This window comes from Rhinatrema bivittatum, chromosome 5 (genome assembly GCF_901001135.1).
Source record: "Rhinatrema bivittatum chromosome 5, aRhiBiv1.1, whole genome shotgun sequence".
Lineage (NCBI taxonomy): Eukaryota > Metazoa > Chordata > Amphibia > Gymnophiona > Rhinatrematidae > Rhinatrema > Rhinatrema bivittatum.
In genome coordinates this window covers 318,816,440-318,837,963 of record NC_042619.1, presented here as the reverse complement: position 1 = coordinate 318,837,963, position 21,524 = coordinate 318,816,440, and the positions used below count along the sequence as shown (strand labels likewise).

Sequence of the window (21,524 nt, the reverse complement as noted above, 5' to 3'; positions counted from 1 at the left end):
GTGTTTGTGAGGAGCTAACTAAATATAAAGTAGATAAGGTGAGGAGGCCAGGTGTGATACATCCAAGGGTACTAAGGGAACTTAGAGATGTCCTGGCAGCTCCATTGGATGACCTTTTCAATGCTTTAGAGTTTGGACACTTCCCAGAGGGCTAGAAATGAGCAGATGTGGTTCCTATTCATGAGTGGAAGTAAGGAGGAAGCTGGGAACCTCAGACCAGTTCATCTGACCTTTGTGGTGAGCAAACTAATGGAATCACTGTTAAACCAGAGGATGGTGCAGTTTTTGGAATCCAATACATTGCAAGATCCGAGGCAACATAGTTTTAGCAAAGGTAAATCTTGTCAGATGAATCTGATGAATTTGTTTGATTGAGTGACCAGAGAGTTGGATCAAGAGAGAGCACTAGTTGTAGTGTACTTAGATTTCAGCCAGGCTTCTGTTATGCTTCTGCACAGAAGACTTATAAATAAATTGAGCGCCCTTAGAGTGACCGACCTGGTTAAAAACTGGCTGAATGAGAGGTGACAAAGGGTAGTGGTAAATGGCATTTGCTCTGAGGGAGGGGGTTGTTCCTAGCAGTGTTCCTCAGGGATTGGTCCTTGGACCAATTCTTTTCAACATTTTTGTGAGTGAAATAACGGAAGGATTGTCAGGAACAGTTTATCTTTTTGCTGCTGATATCAAATCTGTAATAGGATGGGCAGCCAGGAAAGGGTGGAAAACATGAGGAGGGATCTAGCAAAGCTCGAGGAATGCCTAAGGTCTGGCAGCTAAGATTTAATGCTAAAAAATAGAGCAGTGCTTTTAGGATTCAAAAACCCCATAGGTACAGTACTGGAGGGGAAATTCTTCTAAGCACAAAGGAACAGCGGGACCTGGGAGTGATTGTGTTTAATGATCTTAAGTTGGCCAAAACGTGGATAAATTGATGGCAGAAGCCAGAAAGATGCTTGGCTGCATAGGGAAAGGAATGGTGAACAGAAAAAGGGAGGTGATATTGTCCCTGTATAAGTGCCTGGTGAGACCTCACTTAAGAACATAATATGCCATACTGGGTCAGACCAAGGGTCCATCAAGCCCAGCATCCTGTTTCCAACAGTGGCCAAGCCAGGCCATAAGAACCTGGCAAGTACCCAAAAACTAAGTCTATTCCATGTTACCGTTGCTAGTAATAGCGGTGATTATTATCTAAGTCAACTTAATTAATAGCAGGTAATGGACTTCTCCAAGAACTTATACAATCCTTTTTTAAACACAGATATACTAACTGCACTAACCACATCTTCTGGCAACAAATTCCAGAGTTTAATTTGTACAATTCTGGAGACCGCACCTTCTAAAGCAGTGGTCCCCAAACCTGTCCTGGAGGGCCACCAGCCAGTCGTGTTTTTGGGATATCCTCAATGAATATGCATGAGAGAAAATTTGCATGCACTGCCTCCTTAACATGCAAATTTTCTCTCATGCATATTCATTGTGGATATCCCAAAAACCCGACTGGCTGGTGGCCCTCCAGGACAGGTTTGGGGACCACTGTTCTAAAGGATATAAACAGGATGAGTCGGTCCAGAGAGTGGCTACTGTAATTGTCTAAGGTCTTCATTCTAAAGCCTATGGCGCAGACTTTAAGATCTAAACATGACTTACAGGGGACCAAGATGGCTGCCGTGCTGTGAGGATGTGAAAGCAGCAGCTCTCGGTCTGCCGAAAATTTCCTGGTTTCTCTAAAGGGATTTTTCTTCGTCTTTTTTCCTGACTGGATACAATTCCACATACAAAAAGAAAAGCCCGTTTAAGAGAGGGTTTACCTGTTTTCGAAGCGGACACTCGATAGCCGAGTATAGAGACTGCTTTTGCTAATACGCCTTTGATGAACCCTGGAGGCGGAGTCGCTGGGGCTGGTAAGGAGCAATTACTGAGCCCCTAGAAACAACTTTGAGCCCAGGGGCTCCAACAACGCTGGATCCTCCATCTAGTAGAGAGGAAGAATTAATTTCTGAAAGACAACTCATATTGGACAATCCGTTTTCTCCTGGACTCCAGAGAAGAGCAGAGGGATTGTCTGTCTCTTCGGAGAACCCTGTTATACTGGGTTCCAGGAATCAAGGAGAAAAAGCAATACAATGCTTGGAACATCGAGGAGAAGGCTCAGCGGAAGTAGGAATTGAGAATGGAAATTTTTTGGTGACTTGCTTTACTCCTACTTTAGCACCTTCCCTGGAAGAAATTAGGAATATATTGATTTCAATGCAAAAGTCTATTAACACCTTGACTGTAACGGTACAAGAGGCAATTATGAAGTCACAAAAAATGGAGGAGAAAACATAATCTGGAAAAGTGTTTTAATCTGATGGAAGGAAAAGTGAAAGATATGGAAAAGATCCAATTACATCCGAGAAGATGCATGAGAATAAATTAGAGACATTTGAAAATCAAATGAAAAGGGCAAATTTGAGAATATTAAATTTCTCCAAAACGAGGATGATGTCACCAAAAGATCTTTTCAAAAGTTATTTGCTTAATATCTTAAAATATTCAGAAGATAATCCCCCAGTAATATTGAGGGTTTATTATTTGCCTCAATGCTTGTCAACTGAAAATAACACCAATCAGCAATCAAGTCAGCAAGATATAAATACAGATTTAAATCTGACTGAATTTTTGGAGAAATCCTTTGAGTCAGATATAAATACAAGATCAACACTTTTGATTCAATTTTCATGTATAACAGAGAGAATGTATTAAGATCCTACTTCAGATTTCAAAAGCTGAAATTTTATGGACAGCTGGTACAAATTTTTTCGGATATTGCAAAAATTACTCAATTGAAAAGGAAAACGTTTCTTGTAATGAGGGAAGAAGCCATTGAACGTGGAGCAAAGTTTATTTTGCGCTTTCCTTGTAGATGTATATTATCCTTTAAGTATTCTAAATATGTCTTTAATGAACCTGAGCAACTATGTTTGTATTTAGACTCACATTCTCAATCCTAGGAAAACTCTGCATTTCATTTCATTTAATAAAATGTATTAATCGCCTAACACTAAAAAGGCCTAGGCGATGTACATAAATACATACATAAAATTAAATCATTACAAACACATAGTTTCACAGAAACTAAATATCAAAATACCAAAAAACAAATAAAAATTCCATAATAATAAGTCATAACGGTAAAAGTAAACATCATGATAAAGTTGCATAGTAGTTGGACTTAGAAATGTTCGGTGTAACTCACAGCACGGCTTAAATTTTGTATTAGCTATTTCCTAGAAGTATTGCTCCTGTTTCATCTTGGTCTCCCTCAGATTTCCTTAAGATTTTTTCAATATGAGTATAGACCAAATCATGGAAAATTTCCTGTTGTATATCTTGAATGATATTATATTTTGTTTTGACTTGGAGTACACATATTGTAATTTGATTTCTTCTAATAATTGTTTAAAATTCAATAAAATATAAATTAAAAAAAAATCTAAACATGTATACCCTAGAGCAGAGCTTTCCAAACTTTTCATGTTGGTGACACACTTTTTAGACAAACATAATTTCGTGACACAGTAATTCAGTCTACCAGCAAACCAGAAGTTAAAGGTTAAACGAACAAAATGTATTTCAACAATTTATGTATGTTTCCTTAAATATATACATAAATAAAATGTTTCACAACACAACCTATCTCATAATAAATATTTGCAGGCTTCCACTTCCTCCATGCTGATCTTGTACATTGTGAGATCGGCATAGAGAAAGTGCTACTCTTGCACATTCCCAAAGATTACATGTGCCAATCACTAAAAAGTAATTTTTTTTTTTTACCTTTGCTGTCTGATCTTAGTTTTCTAATCGGTTGGTCACAGGCTTTTTTTTCCACCTTTCCTTTCTTGTTTTTTTGCCAATTCCTTTTACAGGGTCTTTTTTTCTATTTCTTTTCTCTCCATCTGTCTTCCCTCAAACACACAATCAGGTTCTCATTCTCACACACACAGGCTCTCACTCACATGCAATCTCACACATCCACAGCTCTCACTCTCACATGCCTCTCTCTCATACATACATACATACTGTCTCTCTCGTGCACATGCTGTCTCACTCACACACACAGGCTCTCTCACTCCTACATGCTCTCTTGCTCAAGCACAGGCTCTCACTGGCACATGCTGTCCCTCTGCACGGGTTGCCGAAGGATGGGCTCTTCAGAGGCCCTGATCTTCCCTGGCCGTGACATGGGATCTGCAGCGGCCCTGCTATCGGGTTTCCTCCTCTTCTCGGGCTGCCGCGACGTGGGATCCGCAGCGGCCCTGCTATCGGGTTTCCTCCTCTTCTCGTCGCGACGTGGGATCCGCAACGGCCCATTAATGCTGCTCTTCTTCTGTACGCAGCAGATGCTCCTCCTCCTTCCTGCCCACGCAGCTCCGGCAACATTTTTCTTCCAGGGCTGCACAGAGGAAGGAGGAGGAGTGAACGTGACCCTTTTCTTCGGGCCGTGGTGATGTAAGCTCCACCACTGCCCGCCGATCTTCCTGCTATAGTTCCCTGCTTCCGCCGGCCCTGTGGACCGGGCGACACACCTCCACACTACAGGCGACACACTAATGTGTCCCGACACACACTTTGGAAAGCTCTGCCCTAGAGGAAAGGCAAGATAGGGGAGATATGATAGAGACATTCAAATATCTCAAAGGTTTCCATGGAAAGGAGGCTCTAGAATGAGGGGTCATGATATGAGGTTGAAAGGGGGTAGATTCAGGAGTAATCATAGGAAATATTTCTGTACAGAGAGGCTGGTGGATATACATGGAACAGCCTCCCAGTAAATGAATTCAGGAACGCATGGGATAAATACAAGGGATCTCTAAGGAATCGATGGGAATTATAAAGCTAAATTAGTAGGGTGGATGGGCAGACTAGATGGGCCATACGGTCTTTTTCTACTGTCATGTTTCTTTATTTCTGTAACTAGGTCAGGGTTAGTAAATTATGCATATATAAATGGGTTTTCAAATATACATGCTTCACGGTGAATTTTAAAAGCCTGGTACACACCAAAGCCGGAAGATATACGCAGAAGTCAGGCTGGCACGTACTGTGCAGATTTTAGATTCACCGTTAAGCATCTGTATTTGAAAACCTAGTTATATGTACATGATTTACTAACCTGACCTAGTTACAGATACAAATGCGCGTATCTCCCAGTATGGGCACATACGGTTTTTAAGGAAAAGGAGTGGGGATTGGGTATTCCAAGATTCACAAATAAAACCAGAGCATGTATTTACGTGCACAAGTGCACACCGGGGTACCACGAAACTTTACTTCTGCTATGGATGGTGTGTAAGTTCTAAAACAAAAAAAAGCTATGCTCTTCAGCGAGGTTTTATGGGTCAGGGCTAACAGGGTAAAAGGTAATCTAGTTAACTAGGGAGGTTAGGAAGTCCTGTCCTTTATCTGGGGAAACTGGTAATTATGTCGGTGCACGTGTCTACGAAAATCCACCCACTTACACGGTAGAGGCAGCATTTGCACACACATCCATAGAAAATTGTGCACACATATACACGTGTACAGCCTATTTTATACCGTGCGTGCATATACGTGTATGTGTTATAAAATGGCTGTGCCTTTTCACAAAAGCCAGCATACGCGTGTACATGTGCGCCCGCGCGGCTGTTTAAAAGTTACCGTCCCTGATTTTCCACCATTCCTCAGCCTGCAGAAATAGCAGGGGCAAAATGCATGAGTACATTTGTACCCACCTAAGTATAGGTAAAGTTTTAGAGGCAAAGTACCTCTTTGCCTCCGTGTTTACTAATGAGGATGTTGGGGAGATACCAGTTCTGGAGATGGTTTTCAGGGGTGATGAGTCAGACGATCTGAACGAAATCACTGTGAACCTGGAAGATGTAGTAGGCCAGATTGACAAACTAAAGAGTAGCAAATCACCTGGACCGGATGGTATGCATCCTAGGGTTCTGAAGGAACTAAAAAATGAAATTTCTGATCTATTAGTTAAAATTTGTAACCTATCATTAAAATCATCCATTGTACCTGAAGACTGGAGGGTGGCCAATGTAACCCCAATATTTAAAAAAGGCTCCAGGGGCGATCCGGGTAACTATAGACCAGTAAGCTTGACTTCAGTGCCGGGAAAAATAGTGGAAAATATTCTCAAGATCAAAATTGTAGAGCATATAGAAAGACATGATTTAATGGGACACAGTCAACATGGATTTACCCAAGGGAAGTCTTGCCTAACAAATCTGCTTCATTTTTTTGAAGGGGTTAATAAACATGTGGATAAAGGTGAACAGGTAGATGTAGTGTATTTGGATTTTCAGAAGGCGTTTGACAAAGTCCCTCATGAGAGACTTCTACGAAAACTAAAAAGTCATGGGATAAGAGGCGATGTCCTTTCGTGGATTACAAACTAATTAAAAGACAGGAAACAGAGAGTAGGATTAAATGGTCAATTTTCTCAGTGGAAAAGGGTAAACAGTGGAGTGCCTCAGGGATCTGTACTTGGACTGGTGCTTTTCAATATATATATATATATATATATATATATATATATATAAGAACATAAGAAATATATATATATATATAAATGATCTGGAAAGGAATATGACGAGTGAGGTTATCAAATTTGCGGATGATACAAAATTATTCAGAGTAGTTAAATCACAAGCAGACTGTGATACATTACAGGAGGACCTTGCAAGACTGGAAGATTGGGCATCGAAATGGCAGATGAAATTTAATGTAGACAAGTGCAAGGTGTTGCATATAGGGAAAAATAACCCTTGCTGTAGTTACAAGATGTTAGGTTCCATATTAGGAGCTACCACCCAGGAAAAAGATCTAGGCATCATAGTGGATAATACTTTAAAATCGTCGGCTCAGTGTGCTGCAGCAGTCAAAAAAGCAAATAGAATGTTAGGAATTATTAGGAAGGGAATGGTTAATAGAACTGAAAATGTTATAATGCCTCTATATCGCTCCATGGTGAGACCGCACCTTGAATACTGTGTACGATTCTGGTCGCCGCATCTCAAAAAAGATATAGTTGCGATGGAGAAGGTACAGAGAAGGGCAACCAAAATGATAAAGGGGATGGAACAGCTCCCCTATGAGGAAAGGCTGAAGAGGTTAGGGCTGTTCAGCTTGGAGAAGAGACGGCTGAGGGGGGATGTGATAGAGGTCTTTAAGATCATGAGAGGTCTTGAACTAGTAGATGTGTCTCGGTTATTTACACTTTCAAATAATAGAAGGACTAGGGGTCATTCCATGAAGTTAGCAAGTAGCACATTTAAGACTAATCGGAGAAAATTCTTTTTCACTCAACGCACAATAAAGCTCTGGAATTTGTTGCCAGAGGATGTGGTTAGTGCAGTTAGTGTAGCTGGGTTCAAAAAAAGGTTTGGATAAGTTCTTGGAGGAGAAGTCCATTAATGGCTATTAATCAATTATACTTAGGGAATAGCCACTGTTATTAATTGCATCGGTAGCATGGGATCTTCTTAGTGTTTGGGTAATTGTCAGGTTCTTGTGGCCTGGTTTGGCCTCTGTTGGAAACAGGATGCTGGGCTTGATGGACCCTTGGTCTGACCCAGCATGGCAATTTCTTATGTTCTTATGGGTATCTGTATTTAGGTGGATATCAAAGTACTTTGCTGCTGAGCGGCTTTGTAATCAGTGTCCCCTTCGTGTGTGGTCTGAAGCAGTGTTTCTCAATCCAGTCCTCAACTACTTCCTGTCCAGTCTGGTTTTGAGGGTATCCACAATGAATATGCCTGAGATTGATTTGCATGCAATGCTTCATTGTGAATATCCCGAAAATCCAACTGGCTGGGTGTGTCCTGAGGACTGGCTTGAGAACCACTGGTCTGGGGCACGCATCTGTCTTTATCCATATGTAGTCATTCTTTACGATGAATTGCCAGACTGCTTCTGAGCACATCTTAGTAGCTTACCCTTCTTCAGCTCCGAGAGTCGCAGGGAAATCCCACTCTCAATGTGTCCTTGTCTTCTTCTCGCCTTCCTCCTAAACAAGCCTCCAACAATGCTTCATGATTTTTTAATGCATGGTTTACTCTGAGATATTTAGATTTGGTTTCATTGCTGATAAAGGAGAGAACCCAGTTGAACAGAGCAATATTTAAAGCTGGGGAAATTCTGCACAACTGTGCAATGCAGAATTTGCATAGAATTAAATGTTCCCCCTTTTTTTTCACCCAGAATTTGTGACCTTCCTTCCTTTTGTTTGGTTTGAGTCGCACAATGCCATTTCTCCCTCCCTCACTTGTTTCTGCCGCCGTGTCTAATCTGTCTCTGTGTTGCCCTTAATTAGTTTGAGCCGTGTACTGCCCTACTTTCTCCTGGTGGTCACTGAGAAGAGCGAGAGCATGGACTCAAACTTATTGAGAACCATGTGGAGGCAGATTATGGAGGCAGATGCAGTACCAAGGGTGGCAGTGGGACCCGGCACATCAGAGAAAGTACAGGAGGAAAGGCAGGAAGGGGGACTGCAGCAGACAGTAGGCCCTATTTATTAAGCTGTCATAACGTAACAAGGCATTAAGGAAAAGTGTGCATTTGGTGATTTCATGAGTTATTTATGAATTAATTGGCTTATTTATTTATTTGTGTAAAAGATTTATTCCTCTTCCCCGATCATAATGTTCTAGGCAGGGTACAACACTATATGCCTATAATTAAAAATAAACAACATAACACCAGTCTACTAATGCTGCATCCTCAGATATCAGACATTTTATAAAACATAAGTATGTAAGAAATTGCCATTCTGGGTCAGACCAAAGGTCCATCAAGTCCAGTATCCTGTTTCTAACAGTGGCCAATCCAGGTCACAAGCACCTGGCAGGATCCCAAGGGGTAGATAGATTCCATGCTACTTATCCCATGCTGCTGATAGACATCTTATACACCAGAGACTTGAAAGCTGGCATGCTAATTGCCAAATGCCAATTTAAAGAGAGACATCTTTTCCTTCTTTATAAATAATTTAATACAAGGAATCAGTCTTAGCTGCTCTGATAAACTGTTTGAAATAATAGGTTCAGCACTGAGAATGCCCTCTCATGTGTCTTTATAAAGTGGGTGACTTGATTGATTAAGATTTACATTTTGCTCCTATTATCGCGAAATGTGGGAGTGAGTTACAGCAAACAGAATAATAACTCATAACCCAGAATTAAATAAAATAACATTATTAAAATGTTGCAAAGTGAGAAAAAATGTGTGCCCCCCCCATCTTGGTCTGGACTATGAATTTACCCCTATGCTTGGGGTGGGGAGTACCACATGAGAAATTATATTTATTAATATGATTTATCTTTGGGTTCGTAGCTTGGGTGGTGGATGAGACAGGGTCCCAGTCACCCTACCACAGTTCTGTGCTTTTTCCAAACAACCTCTCACTTGTGGCACCATAGACCAGATAAAATCATCACACTAGAATAAAACAGTAATTAACCCTTTTGCAAGTATTCTGAAAGTAGACTGTAAATCCAACCAGAACATTAAATGAGAAAAGTACAGTAGTGAATTTATAATATAAGCTTCCAGTTTTCTTATTTTAAATCAAGCAATGCAAAATAACACTGTCTTGTTAGCGAGAGCAAAGAACATACTCATATGGATGGTAAAAAAAAAAAAAAAAGAAGAAAAGGAACACTAATAGAGAAAGCAGTTGAAGTACATCGCTTTTAAAATTGTCTTTACTCTTGAGTACTCAAAAAGGGAGGGTGGGTACAGATCCATACAAATGTCATCAGTTTTCTAGAATGCACCCTATCCCAAACACAAAATTGTGTGGAAAAAAAAATCAAGAAAATGGAGAAGTCCCTCTTGATGGTGGAGTTGGCTAAATGACAAACCAAATAGATGAGCACTGCAGTATGTGGAAGGTCTCTCTCTCTCCTGGGGAGCTTCCCCAAATGGTTTACTTAGTGCTAAACAGAAAATTGGCCTGGTTTCAGACTTATAGAAAGCACACGGTCCACTAGTTTTTCTTTCCCAGTACCTGCCAGCAAGGATTGATGCTTGACTTCAGCTGAAAAGCTGAAGCAGTTAAGATAAGATACTGAATTTGTGACAAGGGCAAGGAAATAAACCTCCCTCCTCTGCTAAGATACTGTCTGTGCAAAGTTTAGATTACTTAACTCAGTCTCTTAGGAGGGTGATCCAACCATGTGGTCCTGGGCCTGGATATCTCTGGAAAGGAAGTCCCAGCCTCTCAGCTCCTGGCTCCTCTGACACTTGTTGGGATTTTACATGTAGCTTGGCTATGAAGCAAGAATAGCTGTCTGTCGCTGCCTTTCCTCAGAGCTCAGACTTCTTTCTCTCCTCTAATTAGCTCATCAGGAGAAGAACTGATTGCAGGGCTGTCAGATGTATTTCTTTCTTCCTGGCTCCTTGCTCCAACTTCTGGCCGTCCCCGCCCCTCACACACAGACAGAGTCAGACAAATTGAACATTTTCTTCCTTAAATGGTCTCCCAGCATTCCTTTGGCTTCCTCCTCTGCTGGCTATGTCGTGCTATTCTCTGGGCAGGCTAGACAGCACAGCCATTTTCTCAGCTTGTTAAAATTGTGAGTGCTGGATGCTGGTTCTTGCAGAACATTTGTCATTCACAGGAGAGAAAACGGGGTTTTTTATATTCCTTTACCTTGTCTTTAGTGGCTTGCAGTCTTTGCAAGATTGAAAAACCTTTTTGGCAGGTCCAAAAAGCATCACTCAAATCCATATGCACCTAGGTCCACATTGTAATGCTCCAACATATGATAAGCTTGTGGGTTTATAGTAGCTTACTACAAAAATATAGAGCTGCATCACATACAAATGCATGCAAAGCAGCTCATTAATATGCAAACATAGTAGTGTGACTCAAGAAAAATATTAATGAGCTGTGCTACTCATGAAAGTTACTTTCCCACGGGATCATCGCCAGGCTAAGGTGCCTGCCGATGCTCCCAGGGGCAGCAAATTTAAAGTGGCCTCAAATCTCTTTTATATCCTCCCCCAACCCCTCTAATTCCCAAAGAAGTTTTTTTGTGCCATGTCCCCCTCATCCCTCACTCCCCAACCTGGCTGGAATATGAATTTCAGGAATCATAGCTCAGCCTTTAACCCTGTGCCACCCAATCTTTTTCAAAGCCCCCACCACCATCAGGGAACACCCACTGATCCCCCCCCCCCCCGAGCCTCCCCCTAGCTTAGATTGCCCCCAGATCCACAAGGGACAGGAACAATCCCTACTCGCACCTCCAGGCTCTCCATTGTCCTCCAGAAGCTTGTCCAAACCTTTTTAACTTAGCTATACTGCTCACTTTGACCATGTTCTTTGACAGCAAATTTCATAGCTTAATTCTACGTTCACTAAAAAAAATACTTTTTCTATCAATAAGCAGGCTGAATTTGCCATGACCTGAGTGATGTCATCTGGCAGCACTGAACAAACTCATTTGTCCTAGCTAGAAAAGCTTTGAGCTCTACTGAGCATATTCAGGCGTTCCCTTGTGAGTGTTGCCTCGTGAGCCTCTTCAGTCACGTTTTATCTGAGCATAGTATGGATGTATTTTTAGAGGTGAGGACCCTTGAGCCAGGATGAGAGTTGGAACCACCACCGAGGGACGGCCGCCAGTGGACCTCGTCACCAGGAGGCGGTACTGGTGGAGAAGACCCAGCTGGAGGTTCACTTATACCAGCCCTCATTCCTCTCAGGTTGAGTCCTTGGGTGCCGGGGCTGGCAGGACTTAGGTGTGGGTCTCCTCGCAGAGCGGGGTCCAGGGAGAAGATGAAACGGCGTCAGGAAGTCCGGGTCGAGGCAGAGGGACCAGGAGAGGCCGTGGGCAGTCCAGGAGTTAGGACTGGCAGCGAACAGGCAGCACAATGAACCAGGCTAGAGGTCAGGGTAGGCAGCGAACGAACAGAGATGAGAAGACAAGCCAAAGGTCAGGATGGGCAGCAGACAAGCGGAACCAGGAAGCCAAGCCGGTTAGAACCAAGAGGACAATCCGAGGAGCGGGGCTCAGGAACAGGAACAAGCAGGAACTCTCGAACGCAGCAACAACTCACTCACGAGCAGGACCTGTTGCCAAGGCGAAGAGCAGGAAGCTGATCTGGGCTTAAATTGTCAGTAGTTGTGATATCATCTTCGGGGTCAGGCCGACATTTCCCGCCGTGGCCCCTTTAAGTACTGGCACATCCCGTGTGCGCATAGGGGAGCACACGTTGGAAGGGAAGATTTGGCGTCCTGGGCCGCGTAGAAGAGATGCCTTTGGGTGATTCGAGAGGGAGCCCTTAGATGTTGGCTGCCGAGTCAGGTAAGGGGGGCCCAGTCAGGTTCCCAACATGTGTACTCAGTCTCTCCAGATATTTTTTTCAATGTCTTTCAAATATTTTATTCTTTGTCACTTTAGTCTTCAGTTTCTTCTTCTTTAGTTGCTTTCCTGCCCCATGGCAACCAAAAGAGCACTTTGTAATGCTACAAAAAAAAAATGTCCTCAGTTTTGCCTTGTCTGGCAAAAAGAAACCTATGGTGAGTGGTTTTAACAATTGCAACTGTGGTAAGGTGATGTCCCTCACTGACAGACACACATTATGCTATCGCTGCCTCAGTCTGGACCATGACCAGGCAACTGCTATGCTTGCGGAAGAATGATCCCATGTACTCAATGGTCTCGGGTGCTAAAAATGGAGGTACTGCATAAGTCTCTCAGAAGCTGCAGTCAGTCTTCTTCCTGCAGTGCAGTTTTGTCTGCTTCACTGGAACGTGCGTTGATCAGGCGCTCATGAAAAGTTCCCCATTGGTGCACCATGCTGAAGTTGAGCAGTGCTGGCCATCCTTCATTGATGCACAGTGCATTGGCACTGGAACGCACGAGGCTCATTGCATCAGCACCCTTGCCTCTCGATGCATCAATGACACTTCTGCGTTGTCCTTGGATATTGTTGACACATGGTATATTCGCACCACCACCAACAGTCCATTGCTATATGGGCTCACAATGCCAGGGTCCTCTCGATGCAAGCAACACTGATGCTGTCAGTGTATGCAGTCTTGACACACTACCACTTGGCACCAGCTTCATCGATGCACATGATAAAAAGTGCATGTGGCAATTGAAGCATGCTTTGTCAAAGTCCTTGAAGCATCTGGTCTTGTTGATGTATAAGTCTAAGACATCCAGGCATTGAGATTTGAACCATGGCCGTCATGCAGAATTGCCAACACCTATGCTGCTCAATGGAGAACAGGGGCAGGAGGAAATATGGTATCTATGCCTCCTCCCATAACAGAATACTTTCACCTTCCAAGCTGCTGGCATCGGGCTTCCATTTGGAGGCATCAGACACCATCATCTCTCTGGTACTACTTGTGTAGGCCTCCTATACCAGAACAGGAGCCCATTCTTGTTTCAGAAGAAGATGTTTCACCTATGCCAGGTCAGAGGGCACGTGTTTCTTTAGTTCTTCAACTATGGTGACAGAAGGAACTTTCCATCCTCTCCTTTCCAGCTTTGCTTCAGCAATCTCCCAGAGTGGAGTCCCAGTTTTCCCTATTAAGGTTAAATATGTCATCAGAACCCTTGCTCTGAGTTTTCTCATCTTGCTGAATTGCAGTGGAGTCCACTTGCTCAGAGGTTGGAGACCAGGGATTATCCCGTCAAACAGAACCAAGAGTCCCTCGATTCACTGTCTTCATCACTGGGGTCCTGGATTGGTGTTCCTATACTCTCGGTGTAAAGAACGTTCATCAGGAATACCTTTTGATCTGATTCTGGAACCTCTGGAACATACATCTCCTCTGGAAGACCTACCATATTCAAAATTCATAGAAAAAATGGGAAAAGCATTTGGAGTGTTCACAGGGATATAAACTTCTGAATGGAAGTCTTAAGCCTACTTCAAATTCTGAAAACTCCTTCAGAGCTATTCGCTTTCCAAGTTCATGACATTGTCAATCAACTGCAAGTGAAAATGTGGGAAAATCCTATCTCTTGCGTGCCAACAGCAAGGTAGCTAGACCATAAATTTAGAGTGCAAAGATCACCTGGTTTCAGTATAGTCCAGTTACCCTATCAGTTCGTTTTGGTGGAATGTGCTCTAAAGAAGGCAAAAAAGACAAAGATTCATTCAAATCCTGCACCTGGGAAAGACAGCAGGCTGCTTAAGAATTTTGGAAAAAAGGTTTTTCAGAGTTCAATGCTAACTGCTCGTATCTTTGTTCACTGATTGTATATGGTACAATATCTGCACAACTGCATATAAACCCTGAAGCCTGCCCTTCAACTTAATGGATAATTATTATCTTCAGTCACTTCTAGATGCAGAGGAGTTCATATGACACCTTCATCACTCGGCCTATGAGTCATTTCATACCATATCAATACCTCATTTCCCTTGATTGGCGCTTGGCTCATGACTTGGTTCTGAGCCAGCAATATTTGCGATGATGTCCAAGTAAAGTAGGCAACAACTTGTTTGAAGAAAAGCTGACAGAAATTGTATCCTGAATAAAAGGGCAGAATGTGACCATCCATTATCTCTGAATGAGGCCCGAGCAGTTCTCTTCTTTGAGGCATTCTTTCTATTTGTACAAGAGGCCATACTTCCAAAGAAGCCCTTTCTGACCTTTTCAAAGGTATTAGCTCCCGCCCCTTCTGGCTTAACATCAGAAACAAATTCTGGCTAGAGCTCAACGTGAATACTATCAGTCTAAGGTGCTACAGCAGGTCCAACTAAAATCTGAACCTAGATTTTGATCCTTGGGAATGCTCAGCAATTTCCCTCTCCAGCAGGAGGTAGGACCCAATTCTGCTTGGAAGAGTAGTGCCAGATAACCAATGACCTCTGAGTCTGCAAGATTATGGAGTCTGGATGCTGTTTGTATTTCTCACAGCTACTATCTCTTCCACACTGTTCAACTCAGTCCAATTAGAAGTGGAATTGTTTCCTCTGCAGAAAATGATAGGACCAGCCCTTGCATTATTATATGGATAGGGCTTCCTGATATTTTTCTCATCCCCTCACAAAAAAAAATCAGGTAGCTTGAGATCCATTCTAGATTTGAAAAAGCTGAACAAACATCTTCGCCGAGAGAAATTCCAAATGAATTCCCTCAGCACGATACTCCTCTACTTATAGAAGGTGAAATGGAGATGCACTCTCAATCTGTGTTGTGAGTGGGCACGCGAGAGCGTGAGCTCCTGTGTCATGACGCGACTGACACAACCTCGGGGCTGGCCATGGTCCATGCTGCTGGCGGGTGAGCATATCCTGGCATGGGCTAGACTGAAGCTTAGAACAGGCTGAAGGCTCAAAGCAGGGCTGAATACTTGGCACAGGAATACTTGAAATTTTGAAACAGGAGCATTTGAGACTTGGAACAGGAACAGACAAACCAGGAACTAGGAGACCTCTGGAAGAGAACCAGCAACCCATGCTGGTCCTCCAGCCATTCCATAAGCCCTTTTGGACTAACCACTTAGGAATGGCTTGAGAGTAGGGCCGACCAAGGCTGAGGACTTGTGACACTCATGACAAGGCTGAAGTCTCTGAAGATACATGACAAGACAAAGGCTCTGAAGACTTGGAGCAAGGCTCAGGACTTGAAACAGGCGGATGGCTGGAACAACTCCGGAGACTAGGGACAGGACTCAGGAACTAGGGAATAGACTCTGAAGGTGAAGCGTGAAGGGTTGGGCAGGACACCGAAGACTTGGCCACAGGAGTCAGGAGACCCAGAACACAGAGGACCACAAGAAACAGGAGACCTTGAAGGATCAGTAACCTTGCAAAGGCCTGGAGCAACAGAGAAGTGGCCTTTTAAAGGCCTGAAGCAGTGACATCATTAGGAGGGGCTGCAGGGCCTTTCCCGCTGTGGTCCCTTCAAATCTTCAGCAGGGGTGTGCATGTGTTCCTAGGGGATATCAGCCTCAGTGACTGTGGCGAGGGAAGAAAGTGGCATCATTCCAGGCTGCGAAGCTCAAGGTCCCATCTGCGGCATCTTTCAGCTGCAGGAAATGGCAGCCAGGCCCAGGCAGTGTTGGGACAATGATTTTTCCATGTAGGATGGCGTCGTCAGCATCTCCAGCTGCAGAGAGCGATGGCATACAGGCAGCACCGGGAGGTGAGTGAGGCCACTCACAGGGCCCTCCCGTGAGTGGTATTGCAACAGTACCCCCCTCCTGAAAGCCCACCCCCAGCTTCCTCTCTTTGGCTTCAGACGAGACATTGGTAATCCCTTACCAACAGGGACTTGAGGAGCAAACACAGGAACTGAAGATACTTGGTTTCAGGAACTGAAGCAAGGAACCATACTGTGGACAAGCTGATGTAGGACCATACTGTGGACATGGCTGTAGGCTTGGACGAAGACATGATTTGAAACAAACTGAAGGCTAGAACCAAGGCTGAAGAATTTGAACAAAACTCTGGGTGCAGGTATCTCCTGTGGGTCATAGGCAAAAAAACCCAAAACAAAACGCAGGAATGAACAAGATTCAAAGCATGGAAGGCCTGTTGCAAGGACACGTTCACCATGCTCATGGCCTTTATACCCATATGGTCTGTATACCCATACATCCATCCCACTGGTGCTATGTTCTCCTACTTACCTTCTTTCCAAATTTTTATTTTTATTTTATTTATTTATTATTTTTATATACCGACATTCATCTCAATTGAGATATCACACCGGTTTACATTCAGGTACTGTAGGTATTTCTCTATCCCCAGAGGGCTTACAATCTAAGTTTTTTGTACCTGAGGCAATGTAGGGTAAAGTGACTTGCCCAAGGTCACAAGGAGCGATAGCGGGACTTGAACCTTGGTCTCCTGGTCCATAGTCCAGTGCTCTAACCACTAGGCTATCCCTCCTCCTCTTTTGATTGAAATTGAAAGAAAGCCCTTCATACTGTGGGTTTCAAGAAAAGAACTCAGCTGCATCACCAGGGTTTCATAGCCTACAATCCTAATAGATTTGGTGGCTCAGTCACAAAATGTAATTGTCTAAGGGCCAGATTTTCTAACACACACGTGGACGTAGATTTTGCGCGCAACCCGGCGCACACAAATCTATGCCCGATTTTATAACATGCATGTGCAGCCGCACGCATGTTATAAAATCTGGGGTCGGCGCGCACAAGGGGGTGCACCTTGTGCGCGCCGAGCCCTGATGGCTTTCCCCATTCCCACCGAGGCCGCTCCGAAATTAGAGTGGCCTCGGAGGGAACTTTCCTTCTGCTCCCCCCACCTTCCCCTCCCTTCCCCCCACCTTCTCCTCCTTCCCCTATCTAACCTGCCCCTTAGCCCTACCTAAATCCCCCTCCTACCTTTGTTGTCTTAGTTACGCCTGCCTCTGGCAAGCGTAACTTGCGTGCGCCGGCTGGCTGCCAGCGTGCGATCCTCTGGCATGGCCACTGTGCCGGAGGCCCCCTTCCCGTCCCTTTTTCAAAGCCCCGGGACATACGCACGTCCTGGGGCTTGCGCATGTCTCCGAGCCTATGTAAAATAGGCTCGGTGCATGCAGGGGCACTTTCTCAGGGTTATGCGCGTAAGTTATGCACATAACCCTTTGAAAATCTGTCCCTAATTGAATAGTGGATTGTATTCAGCACTGCTATGAAGTTGCAGGCTTTCAAATTACAGACTCTGTAAAAGCTCATCAAGTTATAACTATGGCATCTTCCTTTCCTCACCGCAGAGAGGTGTACCTCTTGAAGACATCTGAAAAGTTTCAACGTGGTCATCAGTACACATTTTTACATCCCATTACTGTCTAGACCAGAGCTTTCCAAAGTGTGTGTTGCGACACTTTAGTGTGTCGCCTGCAGTGTGCCGGTGTGTCGCACAAGCCCGGTGCACATGACGGGGCAGAGCAAGGAGAGGGCAGGGGGATCCAATGTGGCCACCGGTGGACCTCATCCCACTGGTGGCTGAGTAGTGAAATATCACTGTGCTGTGCCGGAGACACACAGCGGAAGATTGGCAGGGCCCTGGTGGAGCTCACGTCACCACGGCCCAAAGAACAAGGTCATGTCTACACTTGCAGGTGTTCCTCCTCCTTCCTGCCTGCGTGGCCCCGGAAGAAAAATGTTGCCGGAGCCACTTGGGCAGGAAGGAGGAGGAGCATCAGCCACGTGCAGAAGAGGAGCAGCGTTGTTGCAGCGGGCTGAGAAGAGGAGGCGGCCCGGTAGCAGGGCCGCCACTTCAGATTGGCCCGCGAAGATCAGGGCCGCCGCCGCTGCGGATCGGCCCAAGAAGATCAGGGCTGCTGCAGAGCCCATCCTGCAGTGACCCGTGAAGAGGAGGCCCAAAGGTAAGAGAGAGGCTTGAGGGCCCGTAGAGTGTCTGTATGAGATGAGTTGAGAGATTGTGTGCGTGTATGAATTGAGTTGAGAGATTGTGTGTGTGTATGAATTGAATTGAGAGATTGTATGCGTGTATGAGATGAGATGAGAGATTGTGTGCGTGTATGAGATGAGTTGAGAGATTGTGTGTGTGCATGAGATGAGTTGAGAGCTTGTGTGTCTGTGTGTGAGAGTGAGTTAAGAGACTGTGGTGGGAGTGAGGACCTGAATATTTTCAGAGACAGCATGTGAGAGCCTGTGTGTGTGTGTGAGAGAGACAGCATGTGACAGTGAGAGCCTGTGTGTATGAATGATTGTATGAGAGAGAGCATGTGACAGTGAGAGCCTGTGCTTGAGCAAGACAGCATGTGGGAGTGAGAGAGAGCCTGGGTGTGTGAGAGTCAGACAGCATGTGCAAGAGAGAGACTATGTATGAATGATTGTATGAGAGAGAGCATATGAGAGTGAGAGCCTGTGTGTGTGTGAGAGAGAGAAAGCATGTGAGAATGAGAACCTGACTGTGTGTTTGAGGGAAGAAGATAGATGGAGAGAAAAGAAATAGAAAAAAGACAATATGAAAGGAATTGGCTAAAAAATAAGAAAGGGAAGGTGGAACAAAAAAGCCTGTGACCAACCGATTAGAAAACTAAGATCAGACAGCAAAGGTAAAAAAAAAAAGAATTACTTCTTACTGATTGGCACATGTAATCTTTGGTAATGTGCAAGAGTAGCATTTTCTCTATGCGGATCTCACGATGTACGAGATCAACATGGAGGAAGTGGAAACCCACGGGGCCTGCACAGAGGAGGCAGCAGAATGGGCTTCAGTGCCAGTAGCAGCAATCAGCGCCTCCCCAATAGCCATGCGGCATCAGTGACAGTGGCAACAGAGGAATGAGAGAGGCTCCGAGGTTGCTGGCAAAAGAAAGAGAGGGGGTCTGCCTTTAGTGTGTGCATGTGTATGAATGGGAGTCTCCCTGAGGGTGTATGTGTGTGAATGCATGGGTGCCTGCTTGAGGGTGTGTCTGTGTATGAGAATGAATGGGCGTCTTCCTGGGGTTTGTATGTGTGAGAATAGGTGCCTGCCTGTGTGTGATGTATATATGTGTGAGCATGAATGTGTGCATGCCTGGGGGATGGTGAGGGAGTGGTTTGAAAATGAATGGGAGCCTGCCTGGGGGTCAGTTTCAGTGTGTGAGAATGACTGGGAGCTTGCCTGTGTGTGTGGGTTTTTGTGAGAATGACTGGGTGTTTTCCTGGGTGTGTGTATTTGTGTATGGAGGGAGCCAGAGAGAGTGAGAGCATGAGTGTGTATGAGAAAATCCATGGGAGTAAGTTTGTGTGTGTGTGTGTGTGTGTGTGGGGGTGTGTGTGGAAGGGGAGAGAGTGTCTTAGAGCCTGAGAGTATGTCAGTGTCAGTGAGAGCGAGAGGTTATGGTGGGTATAAGAGCATGAATGTTTATGTATGTGATAGTGTATGTGTGAGAGAGAATGGACATGTGAGTATGTGTGAGAGAGAGAGTATAACCTCCTAATCCTTGACAATATCAGGGTGACTGGAAATCAAGAGCTTCCACGTATGGACAGCAGGGGCTTTTTAAAATCCTTATTAGTTTTAATTATTGCATGCTATTTGATATATGTGCTGTTTTGAAATATTTTATTGGTGTTTGAGAAATTGTAAAAAATGTATATGATTTTAATTAATAGAAATTCTATTTATCAGTAGTTTTAAAATATTCTTTTATTAGTATGGTTTTACTGTTATAACTGATGCTTTATGTTTCTTGATTGTATTTGTTTTATGAGGAATGGTGGTTCTGTTTCTCCATTGTTAATACACAGAGTCTGGCTTCTTGGGGTTTCCATTTCAGTTTTTGTCTAATTTGTGCTCCTTTATTTTGTATTCTGTATTTGGTGAGGGTCTGTCTCTGCTCTGTGTGTGTGACCATGATGAGAGATTCTGCTAGCATAGGGATCTATAGCAATCTGGTTTGTTTTGTTTCCTCAGTAGGTAGTGTATTGGTATTCTAGGACCCAGTATAATATTTACCCTTGCTTTTTTACAGGTAGGGTTATTGTTGTTTGAGTCCTTGGTGTTATTACTGTTATGTTACGATGGGATTGCAGTATAGATTTTGAGTGTCTTCTTTGCGGGGTTTTGTGTTAGTTCACAATGTGACTGGCAGTGGAAGGTATTTGTGCTGCTGTTACTGTGAGGTGACACCAGAATTTGAAAATATTTTTTAGTATGATGAGCTGTAAGGGAAACATCCAAGCTCCATTTTTGGGGGGAATTTCAGTGGATGCACAGAATTACAGAACTGGAGGTGCAGGATTTATATTGACATTCCGTCCCTTCCTATAAATTCCAGACTTCACTCTCATAGCCATATAGAATTAGTTGAATGAGGCTATCAAATAATTTTATAGTGTGAAACTGGCCAGCTTTTTAAAATTACGCAGAAGACCCTTTGGACTTTTTTTTATTAACACCAAATATTCAAAAGCTGTGTTCATCCTATCAAGCTCATATATCTCATTAAAGAGGTAAATTGAATAACTCAATAACTTTGTTTTATTATTGTTACTCATAAATTATAACAATAACATTAATCTTGGAATATTATATATTTTTAATATAAATGAAAGGTTTTCACAAGATAGGTTGTGTCGTGAAACATTTTATTATGTATATATTTAAGGAAACATACATAAATTGTCGAAATACATTTCGTTCATTTAACCTTTAATCTCTGGTTTTCTGTGTCACAATATTATGTTTGTCTAAAAAGTGTGTCACCAACATGAAAAGTTTGGAAAGCTCTGGTCTAGACAATCTTTCAAGGATTGACAGTAAATTTGGATAAGCAGTTTTGCATAACCTATTCTCATAGTAGTCAACTCTTCATGGTGGAGTCCGAGTTGTTTACTCATTAAACAATATGCTGCAACCCTCAGCCTGGGACTCCCCTATATCATGGCTAATTCAGCATGCTTATCTATGGAAAAAGCAAGTTTGCTTACCATAAACAATGGTTTCCATAGAAATGGGGATGAATTAGCCATGCAAAATACTTGTCTGCCTCCCTGGAGAGTTGATTAACTTAACTAGGATTAGCTCTTATATTGACTGAGCAGGCTCAT

At 43.6% G+C, this 21,524-nt stretch overlaps 1 protein-coding gene across 2 annotated transcripts in view; it reads left to right on the top strand.

The window, feature by feature from the left end:
• CLCN4 (chloride voltage-gated channel 4) overlaps positions 1-21,524 on the top strand; it is a 107,561-nt gene that overhangs the window by 12,915 nt on the left and 73,122 nt on the right. The window lies entirely within an intron of this gene.